Here is a 24,925-nt window from a genome sequence, read left to right as displayed (position 1 = left end):
TGATAGATAAAAATTTAGGATGACAGGATCCTGAATGAGCAATGGACAGAAACTGAAAATAACAGAGACCATTAACCTAAGGGGCAATGTAGCTGTCTTTGAGTTGGTAAATGGCAAAATTTTTAAAAACATAAACCTTTTTTTTTAATAGCAACAGTTCATTTCCTGCCGATTGTCTAGCAGGTGTGCTCAATTTGCATTCAATATACCCTGTCGGGGCAGCCCTCTTTTTCATCTAAAGACACTCATAAACCCTGGGATGTAAGGTGGGCCCTCATCTCCCACTTTGTGTGTAAAAGTAAAAGAAAAAGACTCTTAAATATGAACTTTATTAGCACTGAACAATATCCAATCAGTTACTTTTCCTGGGTGGGAGACACATATCCCCATGAGACTAAAAGGCTCTTTGAGGTCACTCTCATGCTTTAAACCTGACTTTACACTAAAGAACAATACTCTACAAGAGTCAAGCATGTCTCTCACTCAGTTAGCACAATTCAAGTTGTGAATAAGTTATATAGGAGCTATGCAAGATTAACATGAGCAACCTTGCAATCTCGACTGCCTTTGGAGGCATGTGTAGTTCAGGACTAGATATATCAGTGAGATGTTAGCTCACTCAATGATTTTGTACAAAATATGTTATTAATGTGAAAGCTGAAAATAGAAAGGAAAAGAGAGGTCTACAATACATTTCTTCAACTTTGTCTTAGGGTGGGTTATCCAGAAAGTTACCTATGTAGCTGGGAGCAGTGGCACACGACTGTAATCCCAGCAGCTTGGAAGGCTGAGGCAGGAGGATTGTGAATTCAAAGCCAGCCTCAGCAACTTAGGGAGACCTTAAGAAACTTAACGAGACTCTGTCTCAAAATAAAAAATTTAAAAAGGGCTGGGACTGTTGCTCAGTGGTTAAGCACTCCTGGGATTAATCCCTAGTAACAACAACAACAACAACAAAAGTTTACACACATAGCACCAACTTAGGTGTTACTACTTTGTTAGTGTAACCCCAGAAAATAGGAGTGACAGGGTATGTCAGAAGGGGGAAAGGAAAAAAATCTACCCAACATTTTATTTCTAAGTAGCCAAATGTTTGGTATCAAGCACTAGTGATTGAGTCATCTCATAAGACCAACCTCCAAGACACCATATGAATAACAGTATTTCAGGACAGTCCACCATGAGAGAGGTTGAGAGACTTTACCTGCTGGCTCCAAGCTCCCAATGTGCACTCTTTTCATTGCTCCAAGGTTTGTTCTTCTGCTTTTCTGGAATGAATTTGCATCAGAATTAAGCAAGTCCAATGGCATCTGGTATCTTAATATCAAAGAGGAATACCCAAATAGGTGAGACATGACTAAAGTTGCTATTCATTCATGCCTATGTAAAGTTAGTCAGAATCTTTGTAGAAACAGTGGTCATAGAAGTAGCTAGGCCAGAACAAGTGCCCAAAGCTTGAGACATGTAAGGCCAAGAGAATCTGGAGTGGCATGTGAGATATACTTCATATAACCACTCTCATCTCCACCTCCAGCCAAGGGTGACCCCACTTGGAGTTAGAAATGCTGACTAAATAGTTTAAGATTAGATATCCATACATGGTCATGGAAAAAAATATAAATATCCCTCTCATTTTTAGTGTAACAGTAATTGAAAGCTAAAATTAAACATGGACAAAGCAGAGGATAGAGATGTCATTAGGTAGAGTTTGAGTCTGAAAAATGTCTTATAATGATGAAATCACTAATGAGATAAAGCAAGAGGCATCACAATACCAAACCTTAAATTATAGTACAGAGCTACAGTAACAAAAACAGCATGATATTGGCACCAAGACAGACACAAAGACCAATGGTACAGAAGACACAAAGACAAACCCACATAAATACAGTTATCTCATACTGGACAAAGGCACTAGAAATATACATTGGAAAAAGATAGCCTCTTCAACAAATTGTGCTGGGAAAACTAAAAATACATATGTAATAAAATGAAATTAGATCCCTATCTCCCACCCTGCACAAAACCAAAATGGATCAAAGACCTAGACATTAGACTAGAAATTCTATATCTACTAGAAGAAAATGTAGGCCCAATACTCCATCATGTCAGCTTAAGAATCAACTTTCTCAACAAGACACCTAAAGCACAAAAATTAAAATTAAGTATCAATAAATGGAATTATATCAAACTAAAAAGCTGCTTCATAGCAAAGAAAGCAATCAAGAGTGCAAAGACAGAGCCTACAGAATTGGAAAAAATCTTTGCCACTGTACCTCAACTAGAGCAATAATCTCCAGGATGTATGAAGAACTCAAAACACAACACTAAAAAAAACAAATAAGCCAATCAATAACCCAATGGGCAAAGGAACTGAATAGACACTTCACAGAAGAAGACAAATGGTCAATACATATATGAAATAATGTTCAACATCTCTAGAAATTATAGAAATTCAAATTAAAACTGCAATGCAATTGCATCCAACTCTGATCAGAATGGCAACAATCTAGAATATAATAACAATAAATGTTAGCAAGGATGTGGGGAAAAGGATACACTCATACACTCCTGGTGGGATAGCAAATTGGTGCAACCACTCTGAAAGCAGTATGAAGACTTCTCAGAAATCTTAAAATAGAATCACCATTTGACCCAGTTATTCCACTCCTTGGTATACACCCAAAGGATATACAAACAGCTTACTATATTAAAGCAGCCACATCAATGTTTATAGCAGCTCAATTCTCAATAGCTAAGCTATAGAACCAACCCTACAACTAATGAATGGATAAAGAAAATGTGGTATATATTCACGATGGAATATTATTCAGCGATAAAAAGAATTACTTTATGACATTTGCTAGAAAATGGATGAATCTGGGTGCTATTATGCTAAGCAGAATAAGCAAATCCCAAAAAACAAAGATCAAATGTTCTCTCTGATATGTGGATGCTAACACACAACAAGTGTGGGAGATGGAAAACAGAAGTTCAGTAGATTGTAAAAAGGGGAATGAAGGGAAAGCAGGGGAGACAGTAATAGGAAAGACAGCAGAATGATTGACATAACTTCCCTATGTACATATATGAAAAAACCACAGTGAATCTCTACATCGTGTACAAACATGAAACTGGGATATTGATTACAGTAATAAGTACTCTGTGTTTGTATAAGTAAGTACAATTATATTCTACTGTCATGAATAACTAAAAAGACCAAAAATATTTTTTAAAGTTATAAAATAGAAAAACTGGTGCATATTAAAATTTTAGGGAAATTCACCCAAGCAAAACAATATAAAGCATAAGTTGGAAAAATTCTTATGGTTTACAGTTGTTTGAAGTGGAAAGTAGAATAGTTTCCACAGGCTGGGGTAGGAGTGGTGTGAGAAAAGAATAGTTATTGACCAGAGTTCAAACTTTCAGTTGGCCATAAGGAAAATGTTTTCCAGATTTATTATACAACAATGTGGTCATGGTCAATAATCATGTATTGTATATTTCAACACTGCTCAAAGAGTAGATTCCCAATGTTCTCATTGTATAAATGAACTATGTATATAAGGTGGAAAAAAAGAAACAAATGGAAAAAAATTGGAAAAAAGGGAAATTGCAAAGTTCTTTAAATCATAATGTGCCATAGCAATCAAACCTGAGTATTTCAGCTAAAATAACAAAAAAAAAGAAGTATATAGCCTCAACTGCTTTTACCAGAACATTTAGAAAGTCTGAGAATAGATGAGTTAAGATTTCTATGCAAAATGGCAGAAAAAGAAAAAGATGATAAAAGAGAACATTCCAAATACATGGAAATCATAACTGTTAAAATAAAATGACAGAACCATCCATAGTTTTAACCTACAGATACATAAACTTTTCCTGATAAAACACATTAAATGTGATCTTACTTTTAAAGAGAAATAATGTGTGAATAAACAACTCAGTAATGAAAAATGGGCAAGTAATTATTTAGTAATGTATAATTTAAGATTAAACAAAGGTAAATATAATACAATACAATGAACAACATCCTAGGAATTAATATGAAAACCTGTGTGATATAAAAAGAATACAGGGAAATATAAATTAGCACAGTGGTCTATTGTGATGGAAATCATAAAATAAGAGAAAATGAGTTAAATTTCTTCAACCACAAAGAGACCATATCTATAAATTTTTTTTTAAAGAAGCTAATTTCAATTATATAAAAACTGTTCTAATAAACAGAATAGATAATTCCTCATTTATTTTATGAATTTAGCAATGACTGTGTTCCTCAACACTGAAAAGCATAAGAAAGTAAAAATGTTAGTTAATCACAGTTATAAACATACAAGCAAAAGTTAAAATATAGAATATTAGGCTAAGATTATCAGAACTTCATTATAATAATTACATCATGACAAAGTGTTTAATCTCAAGATTGCAAGGAAAGCACAATCTAAGAAATTTCACCAACAATGTTAATAAAATAAAATCCAAAATTGGAAAACAATCAACTGAATAGATTTTATATACTGTTGAATAGTATCCAGCTACCATTATAATTAAAAAATCCTTCCCAACTTAATTTTCAAAAATTATCTACCAGAGATCTATAGTGAATATATGTACAGTATAAGATGCAGAGTTCTAGAATAATTTACATTAAATTCAGAAATTTAAAAATGTGCACTGCATGCATGAAAATAAAACACTGAATCCCATCAATATGTAGAATTAATGTTACTAAAAATAAATAAATATTTAAAAACAACCTCTAATCACAAATACTAATCAATATTTTCTTAAAAGTTTCTAGCCACTATAATTAAAAAAGGGAAAAATAAGTGGATAGTGGGTTTAAAAGTTTAAAATATGAAATAAAACATTATTTGTAGAGGATGGGCTCACCTGTGTAAATTATTTAAAACAATCAACCAATAAACAATTAGAACTAAAGCAAGAACAAAAACATGGTTAAATACATGATCAATACACGGAAAAAAGAAAGCACTGTCCTATATACAAGACTTGTCTTTTAACTGATACATAATATTAACACTTATTATTGAGTGCAGTTGGGACTCAAAGCAGGTCTATGAAACTTAGAATACGGACATTTGGATAGACTTGAATGAAGTTGAGAACTCTGAACTTTAAAATTAATTCTGAGTGAAGCACAGCTTTTCTCCAGTGCAAACAAGAGGGTAAATCCTAGTTTAGAAAAATTTAAAGTGGAGACGGTGGGATTTCCGGTGCGGCCACTCTGGAATATCCTTTTGTGGGTGACGTTCCGCTGGATACAGGAAGTGTGGCCTGGAGCTCGCGGTTGGCTGTTTCTCTTGCGTCACTTCGAGACTCGATCACAGAAGGAAAGATTCAAAGTAAGTTCTACCTCTGTGCCTTTCCAGAGTTGTGATGTCCTGATTCTAAATCTGCCTCCCTAAGATTTATTGTCCCTGACTGTGTTGCCAGTGATTTTGTGCCTCGTGGTTTTTCAGACCCTTGTGGCTTTTCAGACACCAGCCAACGCCATGTTGTCTTCCAGGTCTCCGCATACACACTGCGTGGCCACGTCCCAGGAAGACTGTGGCTTTGGCCTTAGATTCATAGATGAACCACAAATAGACCAGGCCCAGAACTGTGTGACCCTTGATGATGTGTTCTTATATTTCTCTCAAGAAGAGTGGGAGCTGCTTGATGAGCCTCAGAAACTCCTGTACTGCCAAGTGACACTGGAGAACTTGGTAATGGTGTTCTCACTAGGACTTCCTATTTCCAAATCCTTTGTATTTACCCAGCTAAAGCCAGGGAGGGAGCCCAGATGGCCTGTCTTGTTAGACCTTGCTCTAGCCAAGTTAAATATCATAAGAATTAATCCTGGTTCTAGTCATTGGTGTGGCATGGAAGATGAAGACGCACCTTTTGAGCAGGGTATTTCTGTAGAAGGATCATCTGTGGTAACTTTTAAAGAAGGTTCTTGTTCCACAGAGGCACACTCCTGTGACAGGTGTGACTCACTCCTGAAAGAAATTTTGCACCTGCCTAAGCAGCCAGAAATTCCCACTGGGCAACAGCTGTATACATGGAAATTATGTGAAAAAGACTTCTGGTTCAGTTTGCAGCAAAATGAAGAGAAAAGCTTTAGTACAGAAGAGGGCCAGCCCTCCTCTGTGGAAAGCTACATACTCTATGATTTGGATGAGGATTTCACGTTCAGAACTGAAAGGAATGACTCCTTGTCCAGCTCTATACTTGTCCAACAAGAAGACACTGGTAATGAAGAGAATGTATCCAGAAACACTGAGTTAGCAAAGGCTGATGGTACTGAACAAATACACAAATGCAATAAATGTGGAGAAAGTTTCAACCACCAAGATAAATTACTTCAGCACCAGAAATCCCACACCAGAGAAAAACTTTATAAGTGCAATGAATGTGGGAAATTGTTTGGCTACAAATCCAGCCTCATTGTACATAAGAGAATTCACATAGGATTAAAACCTTATAAGTGTGCTGAATGCGGGAAATCTTTTCTCCGAATTTCCAACCTTGTTAAGCATCATATAGTTCACACTGAAGAAAGACCTTTTGAGTGTAATAAATGTGGGAAAACCTTCCGTCGCAAAGATACACTTGGTCAGCACCAGAAAATTCACAATGACAAAGGGCCTTATAAGTGCAACAGTTGTGAGAAAGACTTCACCTGTAAAACTTCTCTTGTTGAACATGAGAAAAGCCATAGTGCTGAAAATGTTTACGAGTGTGATGAATGTGGGAAAATGTCAACCAGTAAATCCTACATTTTAATGCACAAGAGATCTCACAGCAAAGAAAGGCCTCATTTGTGCAATGAATGTGGAAAAACTTATATCACTAAATCCCACCTTAAACAGCACATTAAAGTTCATACAAAATCAAAGCCTCTGGTGAAGTGATTGTGGACAGTTCTTTGGTAGCAACCCAAGCCTCATGCACCAGAGACTTCACACAGGAGTAAGTTCTTATATGTTTAGCAAATGTAAGAAAGCCTACAATTGATGATCCAACTTGGCTTGCCACATGAAACTTCGTACTGGCTAAAGACTTTATGAGTGTAGCAGTTTTGGTGTCCTTTGAGCTGCATCAGTGAAGCTCATTTAGCACCAGAGACTTCACAATGGAGAAGGAGTTTTAAGAGTGCAGGAAATGAGCTATCTTTTTGTTCAACATATCATTACTCAAAAAAGAAAAATGTTCTGCACATTTGCTTTCTGAGAGAGCCAAAAATCAGAGGTTGGATTCCCCACATCCTAACATCTGCACTGGGGAGATTATCTACAAGTGCCAGGTATGTGGGACACTTTCAAGAGCTTTCTATTCTCCCCAGGATGCTTGACCATGGCCAGGGAAGAGTGTTGCTAATACTGGTAAATGTTGTTCTACTTAGAAATCGTAAAGAAGATTTGCATACTATATTTAGACAAAACATTTTTTGACAAAAAAATACTAACAAAGAATACCTTTCAGATTAAAATACAAGGGTAGAGGGTATAGTTCAGTGGAAGATCACTTGCTTAGCTTATTTGAGTTATGTCATTGCCATTTTCTGCTGCAGAAGCTGTCCTACTTCTATGCATAGTTAGAGTCCCACAATTAGTGTTAGTTACCCTAGTGTACTCAGGGAAGGCAGTCCTCAGTGCTTGTGCTCCCCCTTGCCCCCAGCCTTCCTTCCTGTTCCTTGGAGGAATTCCTTATTCCCTCCTCTCTGATGATATTTATTGTGGACATGATCCAATTCTTGCTAAAAATTTCTGATCTGGGATCTGCTGCAAGTTTCCAAAGGTTTCCTTTCTTCATGGACTATTATCTCTACATGAGATAACTGAGATGGAGTTCTCCAACCTCCACATCACCCAGCCTTGGAACTTCCTGCCCTACACTGATCTGTTTTATGCAATGACAAGTATAATTATTTGTTTCTTATTGTTTAAGCTTTTAATCTATTCTGTTCACTATGTGGGGAAAGAATTGGCATTTCCACCTTGAAGGGAGGAAAACCTTTTGTAGAAGCCCCAAACTTTATGTATCATAGAGAACAGCAGGATGGTGGAGAAGAGTTCTCAATCTAGTTTGGTCTAATTGACAATGCTGATTGAGTCTTCCTGGGAAAAAAATGTAACTTAAATGCCAGGATCCCTGATGAAGAGTTAGGTGATATGACAACATCTGGTGCTTCTGATGACAGCAAATTCCATTCTTCCTTCCAACACTTTTGAAAAGTAGCTGTCTCTCAAGCCCAGCTGGAAATCATAAGGTCTAAAGCCTATAGGGATTAAATGGGAAACATAATTGATAGATTTGTTCTTTTAATAATTGTTCTTTTAATAATTGTTCTTTTAATAATTGATTTAATTGATAGATCTGTTCTTGTCATCTCTTCTGATATTCAAATTAAAGTTAAAAATATACCCTTTATGTTTCTATCTTTTAAACTTAAGCCTTAATTCTTCGTGTTGCTAATACTGGTAAATGTTTTACTTAGAAATTCTAAAGTAGATTTGAATATCTTATTTGGACAAAACATCTTTCAACAAAAAAACTAATAAAGAATATCTTTCAGATTAAAATACAAGGGTAGAGGGTATAGTTCATTGGAAGATCACTTGCTTAGCATGTGTAGACCCTAGGTTCTATCCCCAGGACTGCAAGAAATGTCAAGAGCAAACAATTGTTACAGAAATACTGTGACAGTTGGAATAGTGGAGACTGTGGCAAACTAAGAGATATGTCTATTCTGAAGGCATATGTAGATCTCATGTGACTATAGCTTGTTGGACTGAGGTATACAGAATCCTCTTTATCTCATGTGGATGAGGACAACATCAGAACAATTAATATAAAGGTTTTCTGAAATCCTGTCCCTCCCTGGGCTGTCATCCCTGTAGACCTCACTGTGTAGGTAGGAACCCCAAGGCAGAAAGGAGAGATTCTGTACTCCAGGAATAGATCTTTTGTGACTCATTCAATGTTTGGATAAATATGACCTTCATTGATTTCCTGCTTTAACTTCCATGGGGCAGAGCTGATCTTAATATATTGAAAGTGTGAGGTGGTTGAGTCAATATAGAGTTGATTTTCCAAGAGAAATGGTAGACTTATATTTTTATGTGAAACCATTTATTTCTTAACAACTTTATTGGTGTGTAATTGCAATACAATGAACCATACATATTAAAATTGTACTCTTAGAAAATTGTTGACATATGTATACATACGTGACACCATTATCACAGTTAAGGTAATGGGCATATTTTCATCCCCAAAAGTTTCTTCATTCCCTTTTGTAATCCTATTCTCTTTTCCTTTATGCTCCCTCATCTGCATATAAACATGGCTTTGTTTTCTGTCATTCCACATTAGTGTGTATTATCTAGAATTTTATATAGTCATACAGTATTGCATATTTTTGTCTGCCTTCTTTCAGTAAGCATAATTGTTTTGAGATTATTTGAAGTTGTTGAGAATATCATTAGGTTATTTCTTTTTATTCCTGAGTAATAATGCCCTGTATTTATATACTACAATTGTTTCTCCATCATCAATTTTTGATGAACATGTGGATTATTTCCAGGATTTGATTATTAAAAATAAAGCTGCATTGAAAAAAACAAAGACTCTTTATTGATCTCACAGAAGCAGTTGCCTTGCAAAAGAAAGGCAGCTCCTGAAGACCAATCCCTACCACTCATGTTCCTCCACATTGCCCTTAAGAGACAGGCTCTAGCATAACCCCAGGAATAATTTCAAGCTCTAGAAATAAGATAACACTTAGATTATATACAATGTAATTGCAAGTTCTTGCAAATTTGTATAGGTAAGAAATCAGAACATATTGTGGGAATGGACTTGAAGTTTGTTGGACCAAAGAGAATAGAACATAAATTACATAAAATTCATCTGCATGGGCATATTAGACTGCTTTCCATCACTATAACAAACTGACTGAGATAATTAAATTTTAAAGATAAAAGGATTATTGTTCCCTTATGGTTTTAGATGTTTTAGTCCCTGATCAAGGGATCCGATTTGGGGGCCTCTTGTTACTGTGACTATAGCTTGTCCCTGAAGCCAATTTAATAAAGAGGACACAGTTTTTAGAACAAGGAAAAAGAAGGTTTGTTGCTTTGCTAATAAAGGAGAGAAGCATGGGAAATTTCTAAAGTGTGTGATTCTCCCCATCAAGGAATACAAAGGTCTTTCACAGAAGCTCTTCAAAGGCTGCATTCCAGGTGTGCCCTAACCTAAGGGGGAGCGGGTCTTAGGTGCATCTTGATGGTGTGTTAAAATTCACTTATTAATTTGGGAAACAGTCACATCCTAGATCTTCTGTGACTTCTCCTTCCTGTGGTGGGTGTGTGCTCAAGAACAGATAACTAGGTAATCTTGTTTTCTGCGTAGGATGGGAAAAATAATCTTATTCCCTGCTCCCAGGTTAGGGAAGGGGAGAGAGAGAAGAGGAAAAGAAAAACATGTGCCTTTTAAAATAAGCCTCAGCAATGAAGACTATATTCAAAAGGTGAAGTGAACTACTGTTACACCTTGACAAGGCAACACATCATGGCAGGAGCATATAGTGCAAATTCCTCACCTTATTGAGCAAAGAGGAAAATAAAGACACTGCAGCACTATAATCCCCTTTGAGGGCACAACATCAGTGACCCTAAGGATCCCCCAATAAAGCCCCATGTTTTTTTTGTTGGTGTGTTCGTGAAAGGGTCTCACTATGTTGCCCAGGATGATGTCAAATTTATGGACTCGGGTGATCCTCTTGCCTCAGCTACATGAGGAGCCAGGACTCCAAGTATGTTCCACCATACTGGCAAGGGTCTATAGCACTTCCAAATAGTATCACCCTGGGGACCAAGCCTTTAATACATGGATCTTTAGAGGATGGATATTCTATATCCAAACTATAGCATTCCCTGAGATTTGGCATTTAATGGGCCAAGTGAAGCAGCTTGAAGCAAATCTAATAAGCACTAAAGCCTGGATTGAGTGGCCATCTACATAAAAGAATTCAAATGCCTCAGAACTTCCCTGGGATAATTTTTCAGTGTCTCAGAAGGATAACTGCTGAAAATTACATTACTATGTTTTATCATCCTCTTGCTTTCATGTAAGTTCAGCCACTAAAGGAGAGCAGGGAAAAATATAAGTTTCTTCTTCCTCTGTGCTTCACTTGGCTTCTCAGGCAATGCCTGTGTCTCTTTTGCTCCAGTGACCCTTCCAGACAGTTACATCATGGTTCCAACATTTTCCAAAAGACGTGTAAAACTGCCCTAGCTTTATTCCTCTAGCCTAAGGGTGGCAAACACTACCTGCTGATATTACTCAATGTGTTGCCCCAACTGTTCCCCTCAACTGAGTAGCCAGTTCTCAAAATTAAATTTCTTCTGCTTAAATATTTTACATGTATTTTTTCAAGTTGTATTTTTTTGCTGGTTATGTCCTAACTGATAAAGAACTATACTGAAGTGTTGGGAGGAGGAGAGTAAGTGTGAGTAAGCAATGAGAACTAAATATTTCTTAATTATGTTCTCTGCAGAAAACTGCTTATTCAGAGTAGTTGAAGAGAATTTAATGAAGGGGCTATTTATAGAGCTGAGGGCAGAATTAAGAAACCCATTAGAAATGGTGATGCACCCAGAGACTAACAATATTAGGAAGCTATTCCTATCCCCACAAAAGAAGTCAAGAGACAGAGCAGTATCATGGGAACTGGAAAGTCCTCTAACTTTGGGAAAAGGCAACCCAACAGGAGTTTTAGCCATAGGTGGGGGAACACAGCCACTATTAAAGTGTAATCTGGCAGGGAAGGATCATTAGGGAGGGGAGTTAGATACCTGACCTGTTTCTGCTCCTGCACTTTGATTTCCTGCCAATATCTCTGGCAAAAAATGCAATTATAAGCGAAAGCTCAAGAGAGCCCTGGTAATCCAGTTCTTAGAAGTCATCCTCCCAGGGCATAAAACAGAGTAGAGATAGACAGGCTGGATCTAGAGAGGCAAATAGAGATTGACCAGCTTTTCCAAATTCTGACTTGAAATTCTGAAGTACTTGATGAAACTGATAAATGAAGAAATAGTTTTTAAAGTATGTTTTATGTAAGAATAACACAGCTAAAAGATTTGTTAAAGAAAAATAAACATGGAGGACACAGTTTAAATACACTCCACAGCCAGTTGTCCAGAAAACCAAGTAACAAAAACTGTAGTCATATTTGAAACATGATAATAAAAACTCAAGGAGGATATAAGAAGAAATTACATCAAGAACACAAGTATACCATAAGAGTAAAGAAAAGGGAATAGGGGGGAGGGAGGGAGGAAGGGAAAGGGGAAGTACTGAGGACTGAATTGGAGCAAATTATTTTCCATGCTTGTATAGTTATGTCAAATGAACTCCAATATTATGTACAACTATAATGCAATAATTCAAAAGTTTTTAATAAAAAAGAACAGAAGTATAGGGCTAACATTTCTTCCTCTAAGACAAGATAAGGATTGATAATTATGCACATTCTATAAATTAGAAGTATGTCCACTTATTGATAAAACAGATACTGTATTCATCAGCTGAGAGTGAAGGGAAATATGTACAATAGAATGTAAGGACAGTGAAGAAATTGTGCATTAGCTGAGAGCAATGAGAAATAATGTAGGTTAAAAATAAAAATATCCCCAGTACTACTCTGGCCCCAGTTGCATTAGCAAATATGCATTTATTCTATCCAGAGGGTTATGCTATTCTGAAAATTGGTTTAGGAGACTCAATATAGGAGTGGTGATAGAAGAATATTGAATTGTTTATACAGTTATGATTTGGGGTATAGTAAAAAAAATAAGTTTAAAGTTAAGAAATCTCATTTGAATATGATATAGGTAATCAAAATATAACTAAGAGGGAAAGGAAAAGAGATAAGTAGGTTGATATCTGAGAAAAAGTGGAACAATCGCAATGTATGGGATTTGTTTGAGGTTGAAATGATTGTAGTGGTCTCAGTATATAAAACAGCATGAATTTGCACTGAAATGAAGAATAATTTGAATTTAAGAAACAAAGCATCCATGAGCATTGACAAATTTCTATGAAGAGTATAATTTTGAATAGATAAAAAGACTCCATGTGAGAAAGATAAGAAAGAGTGAAGACAGGTACCTGACATGTCAAACGGAAAACAGCTGAGATTATGGGGGGGTAGCCTGAAACATCAGAGAATGTGTTATAGGACAATCACAAAATTGGTCAATTATTATAAGAAATTGTTGACCAGTTAGCCCAATGGCATGATCCTTAAAGAAAATACATTTTATGACCTGAGAATAGTGGAGGAAAATCATAATTTGAAGTAGAATGAACACATTTATATTCCAAAATGGCACATTTTTGATAATATATTAATTTCCTGTGGCAACCATAATAAGTTACCATAAATTTGGTTTGCTTCAAAAAACAAAAATTATGGTTTGGCTAATGGTTATAACTCAGTGGTAGAGTGCTTGCCTAGCATGTGTGAGTCCCTACTTTTGATCCCCAGCACCACAAAAATAAACAAACAGGAATTTGTTCTCTCACATTTCTTCAGAGCAGAATTCCTACATCAATTTCTCTGGGCTGAAACCAGGGTCTTGGCAGGGCCATGCTCCCTTCAGTGTCTCTAACAAAATCTCTTCCTCCATTATCTCAATTCTTCATCTGTCCAGTAAAAATCTCAATTTGGTCTAAACTGTAATCTCCTCCTAGTAAGAAACACTGAGATCTGACTCTTTTCTTAGGTTGTCTATTTAAATCCAATACGATAGATAATTTCAGCAATTTTTTTAACTGTATGCAGTGGAAATGCAACTTCAGTGTGAATTTCATATATTGGAAAAATACAATTAAAATAAGAAAGTCAAGTATAAGACACATTCTTCTTTTTTTTTACTTAAATGTTATGTGTACTATAAGGTTTGACAGAAAATTTCTGAGAAGAAATCAGTTTCCTTAATGAAACAAAATATTCTGTTAAACAAAATAATTTCGATAGCTCCCCTATTCAAAGAAACATTTAGTTAAAGAAGATAGGGAATGATAACATTATTTTGCATGAAAAATAATCCTAGCCCTGTTAAAGATGCCACCTCAAGAATAATATGTAACCTTTATTCTTTGTAGTTCTATAGTTATGACGATATATGTATAAACATTCCTTGGAGTGGATAATGGCATTCTACCAGTTCCTGAATATATGAATTGTATCATATAGTTTTTTGATTTAATGCACACATAAATAAAAATTGATCAAAGAAAAACTCATTTTTCATATGGAAATGGAAAGGAATGAAGGAATAGAGGTACTAAATGTGCTTTGCTCAACCTTGCAGCAAAGGATTACACTGCTGAAAACATTTTTATTATATGTTAAACCTGTTGATTGGAAGACTATTTTTATATTATTTCCCTTAGAGATGTACTGGCTAAGCAGACACATAATCTAATTCATTTCTCATATGCAGAAACACTTAAAATTGAGTGAAAACAAACAGCCTTCTAATCTCATGACATTTGGAAAACAGCATGTGGAAAAGAAATTACAGTATAGATTTGGCAGTAAAATAAAATGACAAAAGTGAATTCCTTCATCTATTCTCCTTCAGCTTGAGGGAGATCTAAATTAAGAAAGTGGTAAAGAAGGTAAAATGAGCCAACCATAAATAGTCACATATTTCAAAAGCACTTCATTCTTAAATGTGCCAGTGGTTCATTAATCTATCTATTCTTTCAGCATTTTTCGATAACTTGTAAATTTTGAAAGTTTGCTTTTGTGACAAGTTACTGACAATAAGTTCCATCTCTTTCAATTTAGAAAATCAAGTCAACTCAAAAGGGCCTGTACTTCGAACTTTGCATTTTGAAAGGTAGCAAGTTATTATAAGAAATGAAATTCTACCTCTATGGTAATGGAGTTAGAAGCCTCCAATGCTACAGTGCTAATAATAAGATTTTGAAAGCAATTTTAACCCACAAAGTCAAGCAATGACCTGTAGGATTGATTTTACTTCACTGAAAGTGTATTAATGTGTCATTTCTTTGGGTCTTAGAAAAAATGGATTTATTTCACTATAAAAATAAAACACTAATTCAACTTCAATTTTAAATTACTAAATTATTTCATGCATATCTATTTTATGAAATATTATTAAAATAGATACTTAAGGACTACTTTAATGTGTCAGGTTAATTTTATGTAGCTCCAAACAGTATAGCTTTTACTGGCCAAATGCATTCTTTTCATTGGTTATTATACAATGTTCCTTGTGATGATAGGGCACATATGTAAATTCTAATTTCTAAGCTGACACTAAGGCATTATTTAGCCTTCATATAATAAGAACAGAAGTTAATCATGGATTTTCTGCTATTCAGGGAAAATAAGAAGTACTTTCTATATTCATGAATGCTAATTGCAAAACAGAAAAAAAAGCATGGTAAGGCATGAATTCATCACTTTATAGAGGAGATATAATTCACCAAGTTCTAAAGAACACATTACTTTCTCATTAAGCTATTTTTAAAAATGAAGGATGGAAATGGCTTTATTCAAACCCAAATATTTTGGTAGGGGGCAGGGGGTGGTGTGGGGAACCAGGGATTGGATCCAGGGGCATTTAACCACTGAACCACATCCACAGCCCTTTTTTAATTTTTAATTTTGAGACAGGGTCTCACCAAGTTGCTTAGAATCTCCTTTAGTTGCTGAGACTGGCTTTGAACTTGTGATCCTCTTGCCTCAGACTCTCAAACCACTAGGATTACAGGTGTCCACAGGGTCAAACCTATATAATTTTAATGAGAAAATTGAGATAATCAGGTTTATAATCTGTCTGGGCTTATGAATTTGAAAACACACTTTTATCCCCATTTTTCCTTTTCTATTACCCACTGCCTCATTCTTAAAGACTCCTGTGGCCTAAAAATTCTTACATGATTGGGCTTATTCTGTCTTTGCTATTCTAATAAATTTTTAAATATTAATAAGTAAGGTTGTTGCCACATTTTCCATAGTGTTGCCATCTATTATGTGATATTCTAATATGTGATGAGCAGACTTGATCTATTAAGTAATTTATTAATGTGATGCCTCTTTTAAAATTACTTGGCTGCTTATACCAAATAAATTTTATAAATTTGAAATTCTAACCCAAAAGGGACTGGGGTCAAGTACATTATTCAACCAATTATATATGAGACCAATCAGTTGTTGATTTTTAAGCAGTTAAGAGGCTATAATGACAATTCCAATCTTGTCTTCATAAAATGGTGGAGAAAACATTAAGAATAAATTTCTAGTTCTTCTCCATCTGATAATACACGGACCTGGGAGTTGTAAATGGAAAAATGGTGATAGACTATAGAAAAAATGTCCTTAGGATGATTTTGCACCTAGGATTTTTATTAAAATAATTGTTTTATGAAATCATCTCCTTTTATATATAAATACAGATATGCATATATATACTTCACTAATATGTATATATGTGTATATATGTATGTATATATATTTCTCTTAATATAGATTTTTTGCAGCTATTCCCTATTAGCTATCAGAAAATAAAACTCCAATTGAACTAGATTGAAAATATAATCCTCTGTATTCTGTAGAATCAGATTTGTTTGTAACCAAAGCATATAAGATAATTGATATTCTGAAAAAAAAAAGAAGTACATCTAAGACAATGTCATTCAATAAAGGTGTCAATGTACTAACCACTGGACAGAATATCTAAAACCTACATTGCCTTTTTTATTGTATTGCGGAATAAAAAAGGGAGTACCTATGTTCTCCACTCGATGTATTCTCTTCTTTTCTAATACCATTGAAGTGTAATAGGATAGCTATTGTTGGGCTATTTTCTGCCTGTAATAGAATCTTTGATTTATAAAGGTGCTGAATCATGCATTAGCCTTATTTCTCAATATATGCATAGGAGTTATTTCAACCAGAACTGAAGGGTTACAGCCATGATAGAACGCAGCAGCTGTTTAATATCACACAATAAAACTATGCATAAGAAAGAGCAGTAAGAATCTCACTTTATTGATTTAATTTCAGATTTGCACATTACAATGGCAATCATATGAAAACATTTTAATTTAAGGGACACCTCAAGTCCAAGTTTAATGACATTCTATCTTTGATGGAATTTAAGGGTCATCCAATTTTGGAGTTAGAAAATTCTTTAAAAAATTCCATTTCCTTTCCTCTTAATTTTTATCATAAGAAGCCAAGGTCCAAAGAAGTCAAATGATTTGACCAAAATCACATGACTAGTAAACAGCAGATCCTGACTGAAGGTCGGTTCTAAGCCACTTGATCCTTTTACATTGCACAATTATTGAAGTTCTTCCTATTCTCCACAGAAGATGTGATATTTAAATATATATGAGGAAACAGTTATTCTTAGCAATTATTTGACATGACACAAAATGGATGGAAATCAATAGCATGTTTTACACTGAAAATTCCTGTACATTTTCTATTGTAAGTAGTGACAATGGATTCAGAGGGAGAACAACCATTTCTTCTGAGTAGGGATTTTTAAGTAGTTTTCTCAATTTCCTGGACCCTTATTTTTTTAGTATTCTAGTCTCCCACCATCTTATTCAGGCTCATCAGCACCCCAAAAAACTAATGGAGAATAAGAAAAAAAAAGTTTTAAGGAGGTATAAAGTGGATGAAGAAAATGGTATCTGAATAAAACTATTTGCCAAGTACTCATATTTTCCAAATCATTCCATAAAGAGTGATATAACTGGTAGTAGCTATGATCAAGTTGAAAGGAATAGATTTTATTTCATCTAAATTAGTAATTTCAGCTAAAGGCTATCCACACTCAGTTTTGACAGTAACATGAGCTACCAAGCACATACTGCTTTGGGCTGTAATAGATGAAACTGGGGTCCTGATTGCCTAGACCACAAGCTAGTGGCTCCATAAGTACCTGGCATATGAAGAAATCTCAAAACACAGAAAAACTTAACTGAGAATACTTAGCAACAAATAATTCCCCAACAATATTATCTGAAAATTCAATATTTAAAGCCTGCTGTGATTGGCAGATGTCTGAACCAAAGGATTGTAAATTCTACCAGAAGTTAGTCAAAAAGTAGGGGAGGTTCCAGAAAGTAAAAGGAGAGAAAAAGAAAAGCTAGATCAGTTAAAAGTAGGCCCCCCTCTGACTACTTAATGTCATTTTAAATATAGAAAATACTATTACACAATTGTGCTGAGATAAACTAAATGTTTATAATTAAAGCATTTTTATAATAAATTGAAAACAACATATATATTCATCAAGGAACCAATGAGTATAATAATTTAAAATTTCACTACTCTGAAATAGCACAACTATATTGAAGGTGATAGATCCATATGTTTTGACACAAAGAGATGTCCTTGACAATGAGTTAAACTTTAAATACATAATCCTAATTTTAATAATTTTTCTTATTTTTAATTCTAAATTAAATTTTATATCAACAAATTATAATTGAAAATATGTATATTGTACAAAGTGATATGAATTATAAATACAATGTGGAATAAAATCAAGCTAATTAACATATATGTATTAACCCATTCTCATGACTTTAATAAAATGCCTGAGACTGGGTATTTTGTAAAGAAAAGAAATTTATTTAGCTGACACTGCTGGAGATCAAGGGCATGGTGCTAACATTGGCTCAAATTCTGAGAAGACTCCCTTGTCTAGATCACTTCATAGTGAGCTCATGTGCATTAGGAAATGATCACGTGGTGAGACGGGAAGCCAGAGACCTGAGAGGGTCCAGGCTTATTATTTTATAATAACCAGGGTCCCCTGAGAACTTCATCAAGTTCTTTCAAGGATAGAACCCTAAATAACCTAATTATTCCCTTTAATCCCCACCTTCTAATATTCCACACCACCTTCCAATGTTGACACACTGAGCACATGAACCCTAAGAAGACACAACACATGAACCCTAAGAAGACACACTCACACAATACTCAAACCAAGATCCCTTTATCCCCTGAATCTTCTAAAATATTCAAAATATATCCCCACTTATTTATTTCCCTCATTGTTATGGGTTGGATCTGAAAATTCCCCAAAAAGTTTATATGTTGAAGGCTTGGTCCCTAAAGCAGCAATGTACTCAGGTGGGGATTTGGGAAATTTATTGGATCATGAGGACTCTGACATCATTAATTGATTTATCCCTTGAGAGATTCATAACTGAATAAAATATTTGAAAAGTGGTAGAAACTGTAGGAGGTAGAACCTATTGGAGGGATTGACTTCTTGGAGATACGCCCTCAGTGACTAAGTCTTATCCCTGTCTTTCTGGTCTCTGCTTCCTGGCTGCCTTAAGGTAAGTAATTGCTCTGTCATGCCTTTCCACCATGAGGTACTGCTTCACCAGAGGCCCAGAAACAATGGAGTCAAATAACCATGACAAGAAATCTCAGAAATCCTGAGTCAAAATAAATTTAATTTGTTTTTCTCTGGTACTTTGTTATAATGACAAAAAATCTTTTTTTTTTCCTGAAAACATTTATTTTTCCTGAAAACGTTCTAAGGACCACTCTAGCATTCACATGTTATGCTTTATTAAATTCTAAGACTGCCTCAGATTAATACAGTCCTACAATTACAAGGAACCACAAAGAAAGGAATCCACTGACAACCACATGAATTTGGAAGAATACATGGAGTACTTAGATGAGAACACAGGTGTCTGACACCTTTAATATAGCAGAGAACCCAGTAAAGCTGTGCCTGAACTCCTGAATCACACACACACAAAAAAAAACACACCTCAAGATAATAAATGTAGATTGCTTTAAGCCATTAATTTTATGACAATCTATTATGCAGCAAAATATAACTAATACAGTACCATGGGGGAAATAATAAACACAGGAAGAGGAAACATACACCTTAGTAAAGACAATATGACAACTTAGAAGTTTATTTTACATTTTCTTTTTTTCTCTTCCAGCCATTGATTTATATCAAACCCATTTCTTCCTTGTATTTGAGAGGTTACATTAATATATATTAATCACGTGTATGTGCATATGTTTATATTTAATCACATGTGTGTGACAATATACATTTTATATATCTATATAGATACAAAGATACCTGTGCTTTAATATTCTCCCAGTATTTGTTTTGACACTAAAACCTTAGCAATGAGATAATTATGATGAAAAAGATTTTGGCTGAAGCTCTGTAATTAAATAAAATTCTTTAGCAAATGAAAGGTTAAGTGTGGTGACATATATCTGATAAAATAGGATATGAATTTCTTTGTTTTTAATGTTATTAGGTAACTTACATTTGAAAGCCATTAATAGTAGTTATTTTTATTACACATTATTAAATTTCAAATTGAGGTGGTGGCTTTCTGTTGAAGAATAGTTTTTAAAAAATCAAAGTCTGATAATTTCACTAAGGTTAGAAAATACACTGTATAACAAATACAGAAGAAATGCAAAGGGTACAGAGGTAACACTTTGAAATAATCATACCCATTAAGGTGAATTAATTTATTAAGTATTAGGAGAATTCTTCAATTCTAAAATCCTTTCAAATTTTAGATATCATAAAATTTTATTTTATTCCCTGGGACTTAACCCTTTAAACCTGGGGTCACCAAACTATAACTCGTGAGCCAAATCCAGTTAATCTCCTGTTATATTGAACAGCCCTCAAACTGAGAATGTCTTTTATATTTTCAATTGTCTGGACAAAATGAAAAAAAGAATAACGTCCAATGATATGAAATTATGTGATATTCAAATGTCAATGTTGATAAATAAGATTGGAACACAGCCACACATGGTCATTTACATATTATTTATAGCTGTTTTTGTGCTGCAACCATAGTCATGAGTTGTTCAGAGATTGGATGTGTCCTGAAAAGATGAAAATATATGCTACTGTCTTTTTTAAAGAAAATTTTGCATTCCTTTCTATGATAAATGTTGTTTGGAAAACACCCCTAAAAACCACATTCATATCTTAACGTGTATGTGTAATGTGCATGTGTGTTTCTAATTTGATATATTTACTCAGTTACAATGAAATATCCTGCTCCATAAATGCAGGATACCATTATTTGTTCACTCTGGAGGATTCTAAGGTACAGGCTTCAAGTTTGGGCTCTATTTTTTTCCTTTATTCCTTTCTTCACTGATGGTTCATGCAGCCTCCTAAGCACACAAAGCTACCAAGACATTCCTGCAATCCATATCCCTGTATTGAGAGTGCTTCACACCATCTGGGTGATTTCTTTACAAAGGCACTACAGGGATGAGGAGTTGTAAATCACTGCTTGGTATTTCCAAAGTGTTAACAAAAGGGATGGAGGATCTATTAGCATTGCATGAGGAGAGGTCAGCCCCCATCTTCCCTGTCTGGAGATTTTGATAGCATGATGTCTCTATAAAATGGAAACTGGCCCAAAAGGAAGATAAAGATGCCAATGGTAAAGGTTAGAAAATTCCAATAAAATTATCCTAAGAAACATGCAGGCACTTGGGCTGTCTTTTACATGTGAAAAGGGAAGGATAGCAAATTGCAGGAGGGAAATAAATTAATGCATTTTTATTGCTGTGGACATTAGGATGCTGTGATTTTGATAAAATGATTTTGAAACATCCTGAGATTTATCTCATATTTATCTTTTCAGACTTCTCTGACACATGGAATTAATCTGTAATTTTATTTGTAAAACATTGAAACATAACAAAATACATTTTAAGATGTACTGATTTTTCACATAATCATTACATTTTTATTCCTGATTCCATTTACAACTTTAATTTTGCTAATATATATGCTATGTGAAGAAAGTACAAAGAAGTAATAGGATGATGATGATGATGATGATGATGATGATGATGATGATTGATTGATTGATTTTTGGCACTAAGGATTGAACCCAGGATGCTTAAACACTGAGCCACATCCCCAGCCCTTTTTTTGCATTTTATTTAGAGAAAGGGTCTTGCTGAGTTGCTTAGGGCCTTGTTAAATTGCTGAGACTGGCTTTGAACTTGTGATCCCCTTGCCTCAGCCTCTGGAACTGCTGGGATTATAGACATGTAGCACCATGTCCAACCAATGAGTTTTATTTTTAATAATTTTTAATAATTAATTTATTTCCCTCCTGCAATTTGCTATCCTTCCCTTTTCACATGTAAAAGACAGCCCAAGTGCCTGCATGTTTCTTAGGATAATTTTATTGGAATTTTCTAACCTTTACCATTGACATCTTTATCTTCCTTTTGGGCCCATTTCCATTTTATAGAGACATCATGCTATCAAAATCTCCACACAGGGAAGATGGGGGCTGACCTCTCCTCATGCAATACTTAAAGTATACAGCATGATGTTATGGGATACATATAGATAGAAGCCATTCATATATAAATGGAATACTTTTTTAATATTTATTTTTTTAGTTGTAGTTGGACACAGCACCTTTATTTCACTTGTTTATTTTTGTACGTGGTGCTGAGGATTGAACCTAGGGTCTCGCACGTGCGAGGCGAGTGCTCTACCGCTGAGCCACAACCCCAGCCCCATAAATGGAATACTTTATAAAAACTTCATACAAGTCCACTACTCTAATCTCTCTTGCCAAATAGAAGATATTCCTCTTGTCAATACCTGTTTGGAGACAGAAATGACTAAGGTGCTATAGAGAATGGTGTTATACTAGTATTGAGCAGGAACCCAAAATTACCTCAATCTTTCCTGGCACAGGAAGATCTTCCCTAATACCTTACCAAGAAAGATACATTAAGAAGCATTGTTTTAAAATCATTTATTTTTCAAGGGGCTTTAGCCTTAAATCTCTGAGTACTACAAGGTAAGCAGATTTCAAAATTCCCTGGTTTAGAGGAACAAATACAGTGCAGAATCAAAGCGGTTTTGAGTGGATTTCTGACTTTCATAGTCACACACACACAAAGAGTTTAATTTACTATTTCAATTAGACAAAAGACTACACCTAATTCTCAAATTAAATCTTGGCAATTAGACCTTATTTTTGTGAACAAAGAAAGATAAATGAATGGGGGGAAAGAACTTCCCAGAAGAGGCCAAATAATATGGGTAGAGAGAAAGAGAGGTTGGGAAAGGGAAAGATCAGGTTCATTTGAGCAGGCCCTTTAAGCATTTAGAACAATAAATTCAATAGAATTGGCCTGCTAGGGCTGGGGATGTGGCTCAAGTGGTAGCATGCTCCCCTGGCATGCGTGCGGCCTGGGTTTGATCCTCAGCACCACATACAAAGATGTTGTGTCCGCCGAAAACTAAAAAATAAATATTAAAAAATTCTTTCTCTCTCTCTCTCTCTCTTTAAAAAAAAAAAAGAATTGGCCTGCTAGATAAGGATCATAACACTTTATTGAAGAAGGAATAATAAAGAAAATGTATATTGAATTAAAGTAAGCAACAGAGATATTACACATTTCTTCTTTAAATTATTTTTTAATTTTAATTGACAAATGAACATTGTGTATACTTACAGTGTACAACATGATGTTTTGAAATATGTACACATTATAAAATGGCTTTTATTAAACCTAATTCTACCTCTCTTTCCTTTGTAATTTTCTCTCTGTTGCTCCTAGCTTTGGCTGCTGGATGTATACAGGTGAACTCAATATCATAGTGGGTTACAAACCACTGGTGTTGCACTATTTACCCTTTATCACCTCAGATGGAAAATTTTATAATTTCTCCCTCCCCACAAACATACTCCCAGAGGTAGCAAAAAGTAACATCTATATCCATGAGGAGCTCTGACTTTAGGAAACTGTACTCTTAGAAAGGGGACTCCAGGCAAAACTCTCTAAGTTTTGTTCTTGAAAGAGACATTATGGTTATTTGCTTGGATAGCAAACAAATATGCCCTCTGCCTTCTATCTCAGAAGGAGATTCTATTTCTATCTTCCAAGGCTATTTGTCATATAAATATCCTTGAAAAGATAGCCCAAAACAAAAGCTGATATAAGATATACAAAATGAGAGATTCATGAGTACTTATTTCCTGTGTGTGTGTCTGTGTATACATAACATACATATACACAGAATATAATATATACACTCTTCACACTCTTCAAAGGTAATTTTTGCATACATTGAATTCTTTGTTTTTATATTTCATGACATGCTTTTTTCGTGGAATTCTTTCTTTGTCAGTATACCTCATTTTAAAATAAATGTATAGTATTCCATAGTATTTACATTTGATGATTTATTAAAAATGGTGAACCATTCCCTACTAATTAACTTTTAGATTTTCCCCAAATATCTATTATCAAAAACGTTGGAAAGGACTGGGGCTATAGCTCAGTGGCAGAGCACTTGCCTAGAATGTGTAAGGCACTGGGTTCAATCCTTAACACACATAAAAATAAATAAAATAAAGGCATTCTGTCCATCTACAACTACAAAAAAAAATGTTTTTTAAAAATGTTTGAAAGACAGAATGTACACACTTATTTGGGGGAATATGAGTTTTTCTGTAGGATAGATAAATTAAAATGGAATTACTTGATCAAAATGTGTGTATTAAAAATTGGAAAGCTACCCACAAGTTTTTTGGTCACTTTATATTTCCCAACAGGTTATGAGAGTGTTCAAATACTGATTTGCCCTGTGTGGTAAAATATTTACATGCCCCTGTGAAAACACATGATTTAAAATTAACATTAGATACTACCTTTGGGGTTTTATGCAATTTCGTCTTCTCTATCAAATCCATCATTATATGGAAGCTGGTTATTATTAGTTCCAATTTTAGATGGGTAAACTGAAACATTTTAATAAATGAGGATGGAAAAGAGAGA

This window comes from Callospermophilus lateralis, chromosome X (assembly GCF_048772815.1).
Source record: "Callospermophilus lateralis isolate mCalLat2 chromosome X, mCalLat2.hap1, whole genome shotgun sequence".
NCBI classification, from domain to species: domain Eukaryota; kingdom Metazoa; phylum Chordata; class Mammalia; order Rodentia; family Sciuridae; genus Callospermophilus; species Callospermophilus lateralis.
Note: the sequence above shows the minus strand (reverse complement) of the source record.